The sequence below is a fragment of the Sceloporus undulatus genome, chromosome 2, assembly GCF_019175285.1.
Source record: "Sceloporus undulatus isolate JIND9_A2432 ecotype Alabama chromosome 2, SceUnd_v1.1, whole genome shotgun sequence".
Lineage (NCBI taxonomy): Eukaryota > Metazoa > Chordata > Lepidosauria > Squamata > Phrynosomatidae > Sceloporus > Sceloporus undulatus.
In genome coordinates, this window is record NC_056523.1 from 21,192,423 (window position 1) to 21,203,636 (window position 11,214).

Below are 11,214 nucleotides of genomic sequence, written 5' to 3' on the forward strand. Positions count from 1 at the left end.
GGGAAAGCTTTTGACAAAACTCAAATACAGGGATGGAGATAGATAGATAGATAGATAGATAGATAGATAGATAGATAGATAGATAGATAGATAGATAGGGTTGATAGATATTGTTTATTATAGTCATAGACCAGTAAAGGTTGCTCACGGATGGAGATCTTTTGACACTCCCCAATTTTTTAGACTACAAACCCCACAATCCCTTATCATTGGCTTTGTAGGCTGGGGACAATAGGAGTTGCAATGCAAAGTATCCAAACATTCCCCATTTTTGCTGCTCTGTTATAACTGAGGTTGGAATCCTATGCCAGCTTAATTTGAGTTAAGAGTACGTTTGAATGAATTCAACATGCTTGTTCCAATTAAACATGTACAGGTTAATATTCAACTTTATCTCTCTAAATCCACTATCTGACAAGCATCCGAAACAGTTTTAAAAACCTCAAATAGTGGTGATTTTCAAATTGCTTTCAGAACATTCACCAAAGCCCTGATCAAGTACAGAGCAGTGTGATAAAGACTGCATCTACATTGTAGAAATAATGCAGTTTGACACGACGTTTACGGTAAGTGCTGTAGGTCCATCCTATGGAATCCTGGGATTCGTAGTTTTACAAGGTCTTTTGCCTCCTCTGCCAAAGAATACTGGTGCCTCACCAAACTACAAATCCCAGGATTCTGTAGGATGGAGCCATAGCTGTTCAGGTAGAGACAAACTGCATTATTTCTACAGTGTAGAGTGGCTTTGAGTGTTGGACTATGAGTCCCGAGACCTGGGTTCAAATTCTTACTTTGCTATGTAAACCCACTGGATGACCTTGGACAAGTCACACACTCTCAGCCTCAAAGAATGGTCATGGCAAACCCCCTTGGAAGGAATTTGCCAAGAAAAGCCCATGATAGGCTTGCCTTAAAGTTTCCAACAACAACAACAGATGCACCCCTAATGATCCTTCACAAGCCATAGGTTTGGGTGTTAGACTATGGAGACAAGAGTCAATATTCATTTTGAGGCTCTTCAGTATGCTGTTGGTTTTTTTACCAATGATTCAGAGTGCATCTACATTGTAGGAATAACGCGGTTTGACACCACTTTAACTGCCATGGTTCCATCCTACAGAATCCTGGGATTTATAGTTTGCTGAGGCACCAGCACCCTTTGCCAGAGAAGGCTGAAGACTTAGTAAAAAAAATATACAAACCCAGGACTCAGTAATATGAGGCCATAGCAGTTAAAGCGCTATCAAACTGCATTATTCCTGCAGTGTAGATGCACTCTGCCTGTATGGTTTAAAGTGATGCAGCTCCTTTACTTGTCTCAATCGCCATCTAGCGGCAGCAGACAGAAGAACAGCCAGGCCTGGGGGGGCGGATACAATTTTGGTGGGCGTGGCTTGTCCACTTTGGAGAAAGCTGGTGGCCCTCATACGCAAAGAGCCCGGGCGCGTTCTGTAAAACGAAAGGGAAATACAAAATGGAAGAGGGCGCGCATGCGTCTATTAGCCTATTCTTAATAAGGGAACTAGCGGGAAGGCCCTTCCCCGGCAGTGTCAGGATGGCCGAGTGGTCTAAGGCGCCAGACTCAAGGCTTATCTCCTTCCCAGCCAATTGGGTGTTCTGGTCTCCGAATGGAGGCGTGGGTTCAAATCCCACTTCTGACACATCCCTTTTTAAAAGTGGTTTAAGTGCTAACTCTCTCTAGTAATTAAGGAAAGGAAACTTTGTAAGCCATTAACCTTTCCAGTCAGCCCTGAACTCAGAAATTAACGCGCGATGAAAGCATAGGAGGTGTTTCAGTGTGGAAGAGCTCTTTTTCCTCCTTTTCTGGAAGTGGCTGCAAAGGCTTAAGGCTTGAAAGTTTCCTTTCCCAACAACTAGAGAGAGAACTAGTAATCAGTAGATTTCCCCCCTACTTCCTATTGTATTTCACTTATTATTACTTTTGGGGGGGAATTTATTTGCTTTTTCGGATTTTCTTTATCTGGTGATGAATAATAAAATAAAATCAGAATTTCATTTCATTTCATTTTAAAAATTCATATTTTATTTTTATTTTATTATTCATCACCAGATAAAGAAAATCCAAAAAAGAGCAAATAATTTTTTTTAAAAAAAATCCCTTTTCATATCAAAAAAGAAATAAAATAAAATTCTGATTGGATTGAACAAATCAATAACATCAGCATTTTATTTTCTTTCAATTTTTTAAAATTCAGCACCAGACAATACAATACAATACAATACAGTAGGCCCTTGATATGAAAAAGGGGTTTGCTTTTTTGGAATTTATTTGGATTTCTTTTTTTAATCTGTTCAGAAGGAAGGACAACAGGACTTTGAATTTTACTGACGATAGGGATATTCTCCCCCCCCCCCCCCCATTGTTGTGAATTAAGCTCATGTTCAAGTTGGAGTCCCACCTCAAGATATCAGCCTCCGCCTATCATATTGGAAGGTGGGGCCCCTTTATGGGAAGGTGTTGGCCCATGGCAACTTCTTAGGTGGGAGATATTGGGCTAGAAAACTAAAGAACAGCCCTAGATAATTTGGAAGAGGAAGTTGACCAAATTAAGGACGAGTCAGGAACTGCGACACAACAGTTTTCTTGTTTGGTTTAATGTTGGAGAATTAAAGTTGTGCAGTTTTTTGTTGGACAAAGTTATGGAACCCGGTAAGAAAGCAGCAGCTGCGGGTGGACCTTGCGGCCCTGCTACAGTGGCTTACAATACAAATTAAAACATCTGGTTATCCCGGGGAAGGTATGGTAACCAAGCCTTAGGAGAGGCATTTCAACATTTTAGCATTGTGAGGAAGCATACAAAAACTGGGAAGCCATATCACAATGGCATCATGGGTAAGAGGGCATAGTCATCTACAGGAGCCCCAAAGTCTAGCCTGGGACGGCAGATGGACAAAATTTGGTCCTAGTTTTCTTCCCACCATGATATACATGTTTGCTCAACCATTGGCATAAATCCTATTTTAGTCGTGACTAGAGGTGATCCATTGAATCAACTGGATTTACCTATGAAAGATGCATCTTTCAGCAATTGGTTCAATCGGTCTACTCTCCAACAGTGTCTCAGTTATTAGAGAGGTTTGAGTGCTGGACTATAACTCTGGAGAGCAGGGTTTGATTCCCAGCTCGGTTGTGAACCCATTGGGTGATGTTGGGCAAGTCACACACCCTCCGCCTCAGAGGATGTCCATGGCAAATCTCTGAACAAATCTTGCCAAGAAAACCCCTGATAGTTTCACCTTAGAGTCACCATAAGTCGGAAATGACTTGAAGGCACACAACAGCAGCCACATGCTGAAAAACTGAAGTATGGTTCTTCTCCAAAATCCCTGTGGCTGAAGCAGGACTGGTTCAAGAGTCAAGGCCACAGCCATGGTCTCTTGCATTCTAAGGGAGAATCATAGTTCTAGAGAAGATTTTCTGAAACTGGTTCGCCTTAAGGTCGCCATAAGTCAGAAACAACTTGAAGGAACACAACAACAATAACAACAATTCCAGTTACACGACTCATGAAAGCTTACTCCCAGGTAAGTGACTTTTCTGCCTCAACATATAATGGCAGTCAGTGGCTTTTGTGATTTTTTTTTTTAGCAAAATTTGGTAGTCTTTTCAAATGTGGTTTATAACCAAATGCATTAAGAAATAGTGGATCTGTGAGAGGCAGGTGCTGAGGAAGAACATCTGGGCAGCAGTGTAACCTTCACGCCTTCCTTATGGGCTTCTAAGAAGAGGATGTGCCAGCACTAGAGACAAGTCTTGGGCAAATTCCATTTCCTTCTTTCTTACTTAATGAGTAATTAGCATGGGAGGAGAAGATGAAAGAGTAGGAGAGAAGATTATGAATTTAAAGGATTCTCCATTGCCTTTCCTGTTCTATTTGTACATGGATTCTTTTTTAAAGCATTCTGTTTCCAACACATGGTTGAAAGTAAAGCTTCTTCCAAACGGTAGCATCCACGCTTCTAAGGGAAACACTATGGACATCTTCCGTAAGTAATACTCTGCCTGGCAAAGCATCCATGAGTTTGCTGCTTTATTATTATTATTATTATTATTATTATTATTATTATTATTATTATTTCTTAAATGCTATTGTTCAGTCTTCAAAAATAGTTAGATTTTTTTCACAATAAATAAATGAATAAATCCCAAAGGGCATCATTGTTAGTTTGTTGCAATAAAACTAATATAGTCATGGAGTATCTCAAAAACTAAGTACCAGTTGTTTAACCGAACTAAACCTGACCCATTGAATCAATGGAAGATACATAAGTGTTGACTTACCTATTTCCTATTGATTCAATAGGCCAACTCTAGCTGGGAAGGCCATCGTTTTTGAGGCGCTCCAGCACTTTGTTCCTTTTTGCTAGCTGTTTTATTTTAATTAGAACTAACACTTGGATTTTAGGCCTACAAATGTATTATAGCATGTTCTTTCATGAGCCATAACCTATATATAGCCTTTGATGAAACTGGCCATGCTATAATTAATTTGCTATTCTTTATGGTGCCATAGGACTGTTCATACTTTCAAACTTAGATAGGTTGTTGTTGTTATATTTATTTATATCCCGCCCTTTTCCCACAACTAGGATTCAAAGCAGCTTACAAAATTAAAACAGTACAAATAAAAACATAGGACTTTATCACACGGGGAAAATCAGGGGTTTAAACAGTCATTTTCCTGGAAAAATCACATGATCATGGTGAAGATTATCACACAACATCGCGATTAAAGAGGATTTATCCTGGGAATAACCAGGGAATAAGCAGCAACAAATCATCCCCCGGAAATAACCAGCAACAAATCCTGTTCAAAGGCCAGTTCTAACCACACGGATATGAATTCTAGAGAAGCTGAAGGAGAAAAAAGGGATCCACAGAAAAACTGGCAGTAAAGTAATAAGAGAGAACAAACAAAGTTTCAAATGTGCACATACCTTTGCACATAGTTTGGGAAACAAACAAGATGAGCTTGAATCTCTAGTGCAGGAAGGTAAATATGATTTTATAGGCATAAGAAAGACCCGGTGGGATTACCCCCGTAACTAGAATATGACAATTGAAGGGTATAACATATTCAAAAAGAATAGATGTGGCAGAAAAGAAGGGGGACTAGCAAATAAACAAGAAACAAATCTCAGAAATCTCAAAGATGCAAGAATTAGTAGCTATGGAGGACTTCAGTTACCCTGATATTTGATGGGAGAGTTAGCTAAACTGTGGAGTTTATCACACAGGAGGAATTTCTCTTAATTTCGAATGAAAAGAAAGTGGGGCCAGAATGCATTCACATGAATTCGCTAGTTCAGCGAATTTACGTGAATTCGAATTGCATTCAAACTGACTTCCCATTGCCCCAAAATAGCTTGCCATTGCCCGAAATTGCATGTGATAGTCTATCACGCAATAACGTGAAACCCCATGATTGCATTTGGACTGACTTCCCATTGCCCGAAATTGCATGTGGTAGTCTATCACGCAGTAACATTAAACCCCATGATTGCGTTCGGATTGCCATTGGATTATACTTCCAATTTCCCTGGTCTGATAAACAGCATAGGTAGGATGGTCTACTGGATCCATTGAAAGGGAAAGCTGGCTGTCACCGTGGTTGCCCTGCTGCCCCGTTCAAAAACCTAGTTTGTATTTTTAAATATCAGCAACTGTTAAAAGTGCTTTTACTAGTCTTATTGTTTTAATAGTCCCTTATTCAATATTTTTCCCAATAGCTCTAGGCAGGCATTCAGAGCACTGGAAAAATTTCTCTCTGTCTCTTGACTACAGTTCCAAGACCTCCCCCACCCTGCATGGCCAGTGTCCTTCTGGTTGGAGAATTATGCGCATTATAATCCATAAAAGGCCTAAATATCCTAAAGGCACCAGATCTTGTCTGATCTTGGAAGCTAAACATGGTCAACCCTGGTTAGTACTTGAATGGGAGACCACCAATGAACACCAGGTACTGAGTGCTATATTTCAGAGGTAGGACCTGACAAAACCATCTCTGAGTATTCATTGCCAGAGAAAACCCTATGAAATTCATGGGGTCACCATAAGTTGACAGGTGGCTTGAAGGCACATAAACGTGTACACACAAAATCCATAAGAAGAAAGGTTTCCAAGATCTGAAATTTTGAACTGTTTTTGTTTTGCTATGGTCAGATATTCTTAAGCGGCCTTTGAATAAAGTTATAATGTACAGTGTATGCCAAAAGCCAGTGTTGCTACTTTCCATTGGCTGTAAGACTTTTGTTTATGGTTGCTGTAGTAAGAAGGCTTAAATCTGAATTTTAAAATAACTAAAAGATTTAAAGACAATGTCAATGGGGGACACTTAAAGCTGCTAAACCTCCAGGTTTGGTCTGTAAAGACCTGGCATTGAGCTCTGTCTCTAGGAGAATTGCTAATCCCCCAAGTCTGCTCTGGAGAGAGTTCAGGAATTGATTTTGATCTCCAAGAAACTCTTGAGGTCAGTATCGAGATGTGACAAGCCACAAGTGTGATCTCACACACTAGTTTGTCATCTCAAGAGGTCTAAGCAGGGAGATGGGAGAGATACGAAGGTTGAGTTGCTTCAATTATCACTAAAGAAAAGAAGGAAAATCTATGGAAATTAGTTTTGGGGTTGCTGTTAATTGCCATCAAATCAACTTCAACTTATGTTGATCCTATGAATGAGAGGCCTCCAAGTCACTCTATCATTAACAGACCAGCTCAAGTCTTGCAGACTCAGGGCTGTGGCTTCCTTGGTTGAGTCTAGCCATCTGTGATGGGGTCTTCCTATTTTGCTCCTGCCTCCTAACTTACCAAGCATCATTGTCTTTTAGTGAGTCATGTCTTTCTATGATGTGTCTAAAGTACAACAGTCTCGATTTAGTCTTCTTAGCTTTTTGAAAGATTAATTTGTCCTAGGACCCATTCATTTATCTTTTTAACAGTCCACAGTATCTGTACAGTTCTTCTCCAGTACTACATTTAAAATGAGTTGATTTTTTTTCCTATCCCTTTCTTCACTGCTTTCAGCAGCATTCACAACCATACATAGAAATGGGGAATACAATGGCATGGACAATCCTAACTTTTGTATTCAATTATATATCTTTACACTTCAGGATCTTGTTTAGTTCCTTCATAACTGCCCTTCCAAGTCCTAGTCTTCTGATTTCTTGACTTCAGTCTCTGCATTCTGACTAATGACTGAGCCAAGCTATGGAAAATCTCAAACTATTTCAATTTCTTCATTACCTGCTTTACAGTTATGTAAATCACCAGTGTTCACTACTACTACTACTACTACTATTGCTGCTGCTATTATTACTTCTTCTTCTTGTTCACCTATAAACGTGCCTTTACACTTTCTTCCTTGAGTTTCTTCAATAAATGTTGCAAAACTGAGTTAGGAGACCAGCAGAGGTGCAGAGACACCTAAAATGACTGAAAGGAGTTGCTAAGTATTCAAGAACAATTTTCTGCCTCACTGTGTAGCTAAAAGTATTGCAACTGCCTGCTGAGCTAGGATGAGACCTCTCTGCATTCAGGTGGTTGGCCATATAATATGTTCCCTTAAATTTAAATTAAAAAATTTCAACTTGTGACATATAGCGGTGATGGCATTCAGATGACAACACAGTAAAAGGTGAGATCCTTTTGTAGTTTTAATTAAAAATGTGCAAGTAGAGTTGCCAAACTGAAAACTGGAGAGGTCTACTGCACCATTAATGGTTCAGCAGGTGTAGCTTGGTTCAGCAGTGCTACCTGGTTGGGTAACAAGCAACATCTACTGAAATTTCCTCCTCCTCCAGCACCACATCTCAAACATGTTAATTTTCTTTCTATCAGCGTTCTTCACTGTCCAGCTTTCACATCTGTACATGGTGATGGGGAATACAACGGCTTGGGTAATCCTAACTTTAGTGTTCAGAGTTACATCTTAACGCTTTAGGATTCTGTCTGGTTCTTTCATTGTTGCCCTAGTCTCATCCTAGTCTCCTGGTTTCTTGACTGCAGTCTCTGTTCTGATCAATATTTGATCCAAGGAATAGACTATTTCAAGTTTGTTGTCATCTTGCATGAATTCATATAGATCTTCCATTATCATTTTTTCTTAATGTTCGACATTAAGCCTACCTTATCACTTTCTTCTTTGATTTTCTTTAGTAATTGTTCCAAGTCTTTGTTGTTTTCTGCGGGTAGTATGATGTCATCTTCATATTTTAGATAGTTAATGTTCCTTCTTCTGATCTTCACTCCTCCTTCTTCAGATCTAAACCTGCTCTGTGTATGATATTTTCTGCATACAGGTTTACCACAGTACATATTTCCTGCCATTCAAGTTATACAGGCAAAAAATGTACAAACAAAATGACTCCAGGAATATTGCCTCAAGAAATTGTTTGGAACAGACAAAATCAACAAGCATAGTAATAAACATTTTGATATATAAATCACTAGGGTCCCATTAATACTACTCAATTATAATGCTACATTCCATTTAAACTGCCACTAGCAATGTCGCAGGGACTCCTAGGATTTGCAGTTTAGGGAGTGTCATTTAAAATTCTCAGACAGAGAGCTCTACTGAGTCACCAAACTACAAATTCTGGGGTTTCATAGGATGTTTCCATGGCAGGTGACGTGGAATATAATGCTATAGTTGTGTAGTTTGAATGGGCCCTAGAAATTTTGCTTACGGATTTCAATAATGCCCAGGCTTTTCCTGTTGATTCTGATGCTTCCAGCCAGGGGCAAAGAAAATTCTTCCCATTAATTGTATGTTACCTGACAGAAAGAATTACTCTGAAGATGCCAGCCACAGATGCTGGCAAAATGTCAGGAACAAACTCTTCTAGAACATGGCCACATAGCCTGAAAAACCCACAAAAAAACTATAATTACTCATAAGTTGCTTGACTTTTACAAAGATGGTGATAAATGCAGCCCAGATTTCAGATCTTCAGTATTCTAGAGAAGAATGGCCTCCTTGCCAAAGAAAACCCTACGAAATTCATGGAATCACCATAAGTCAACAGGCAGCTTAAAGACACATATACATGTACACACACAATCCATAAGAAGAAAGGTTTCCAAGATCTGATATTCTGAACAGTTTGTGTTTTGCTATGTTCAGATATTCTTAAGTGGCCTTTGAGTGAAGTTATAATGCACAGTGTATGCCACAAGCCCATTGTTGCTACTTTCCATTAGCTGTAAGACAACTGTTGTCTATAAGACAACATTGGCTGTAAGACATAATAGTATGTCTTCATATATTACTGACAGTGCCTGAGTCAGTGCAGCAGAAATTAAAAGCTTCAGGATCAAGTGAAACGCAAATATCATATGCTTCATGGTTATGTACCATCTAACTGACCTGAGTTTGCAGGGGCAGTCCCAGTTAGTTCTCTGGGGTCCTGCTTTTTCATCTGCATTTAAAATGCCCCAGTTCGTGTTCCAACACACACATACACACTTCCCCCCTCAGTTCACTTCATTTGCTGAAAACTGAGGTCAAAATGCAAAAGTAGTTTGCACTTTTGCCTGAGTCTACTGGGAAGAGCAAGATTCTACCTCTTTCTGTGCTCTCTCCCATGTTGAATTAATAAACAGGGAAGCAAGGACAGCAAGGGTTAGAATCCTGCCCTTCCCAGTAGACTCAGGCAAAAGCAAACAGCTGCAGCCTCTTTTACCCTGATTTATTAATAGCTACATATGTTCCTGTTTTCATCTATGAAATATTAGGGGGTATGCAGTTGCGTCACTAGGGAGTGCAGGGGATGTGAGTTGCACCAGGTGACACCCTAAGAGGGCTGACACCACTGGTCCCTAGACATCTGCCTTTTGGCTGTGGTGTTTACCTGCATCCCTTTAAGATGCTGAAAAGATGGTGTGAATGAGGTGAGGCTCAGTGGAAAAAGAAAGAAAAAGCCTCAGGTTTTTATGTATATATATAAGTATATATATTTTTTCTTTTAAAGTTTAAAATTATTATTTTAAATTTTTCTTTAAAAGCATCACACTTTACCAAACTTTCACATTAACCACATGAAACTATGTACATGTAAATACATTTAAGCTGTGTGTATGATATTGTAATTTAAAGGTATAATTTTGATTTTGCTAGTTGTTTATATCACAACTGTTGCCATTATTCAGTGATATATGGGAATTACAATGTATGAGTAACATTAATACAAAAAAACATTCTGTATGGTGTGATATGGGAGGAGATCAAGGTGAGGTGTGACACCATGAGGTAGCGCACCAGGTGACGCCAACCCGAGTGATGCCACTGAGGGTATGTAGTTGTCTCAAACATAGGCTTTAAGTTTCAAAGTAGAAAAAAATAACTTATAGTTACACTGTGAGTTTAGCTTCAACCAAGAAAGTAGAGTCACTTTTGCTCCTTTATAAATTTGTAAAAATCCAAAGCCATGCACTGGCATTTACCAGCAAGATGGCTGTCACTTCTACCTGCTGCTGAATGCATACTACAGTGTTGTCCTCTGTTGAGGGCAAACTTTTTCAAGAAGAGAAGAAGATTATCTGAATATTGTGTGGGAAGCTTTGAAGAACACAAGTCTCTCATTCTTTACTTTGTTTTTTTTTTTTGCACAATCTGATGGTAATCTTTGAAGATGATGTGAAGAAACTAAAATGCAACAGTGTTGGCTTTACAGAACTCTGTGGTGCCACAGAAGACATCAGTTCAAAACTGCAGAGAAGAGAAGACAAATTCTATGGAAGACCAGTCCAAAGTGATTTTGGACAACGTGTCTCCACTTCACAGCAGAACACACAGAGATGAAACCCTTGCAGAGTGTCATAGCATCTTTACATTGTTGCACCAGTCTGGAATGGTGCTGCAGCTGAGAGTGGACTTCTCAGATCAAGCATCAGAAGTAGTCTGTGGATTCCCAGCACAAATCTCCTGGGAAAGGAACTAGCTGGTCACACATTCCCCAGCCTATCCAGATACTTCCCAGAAATTGAGTTATCACAGAAGGAAGCATAATTGGAGTTCTGCAGCAAAAAAGCTACTTTTTTCATGGCAGAAATAGTGGTCATAAACAGGTTATTTCCAGCATGCAAAAATGCACACTTAAAATGGTGCTATGATGGGATGATGCCAGAACACCAATGACATGGTAGGGCATGATTGCTTGCAGTGTTGCAGCATCATTCTGTGCTCATAG

At 39.5% G+C, this 11,214-nt stretch overlaps 1 protein-coding gene and 1 non-coding gene across 2 annotated transcripts in view; both read left to right on the forward strand.

Annotated features, from left to right (window-relative positions):
• LOC121920303 (L-amino-acid oxidase-like) overlaps nucleotides 1-11,214 on the forward strand; it is a 44,166-nt gene that overhangs the window by 5,367 nt on the left and 27,585 nt on the right. The gene's annotated exons all lie outside the window — the stretch shown is intronic.
• On the forward strand, nucleotides 1,550-1,661 carry TRNAL-CAA. Its single transcript has 2 exons — nucleotides 1,550-1,587; nucleotides 1,616-1,661. It is a non-coding gene; the product is annotated as a tRNA-Leu (tRNA).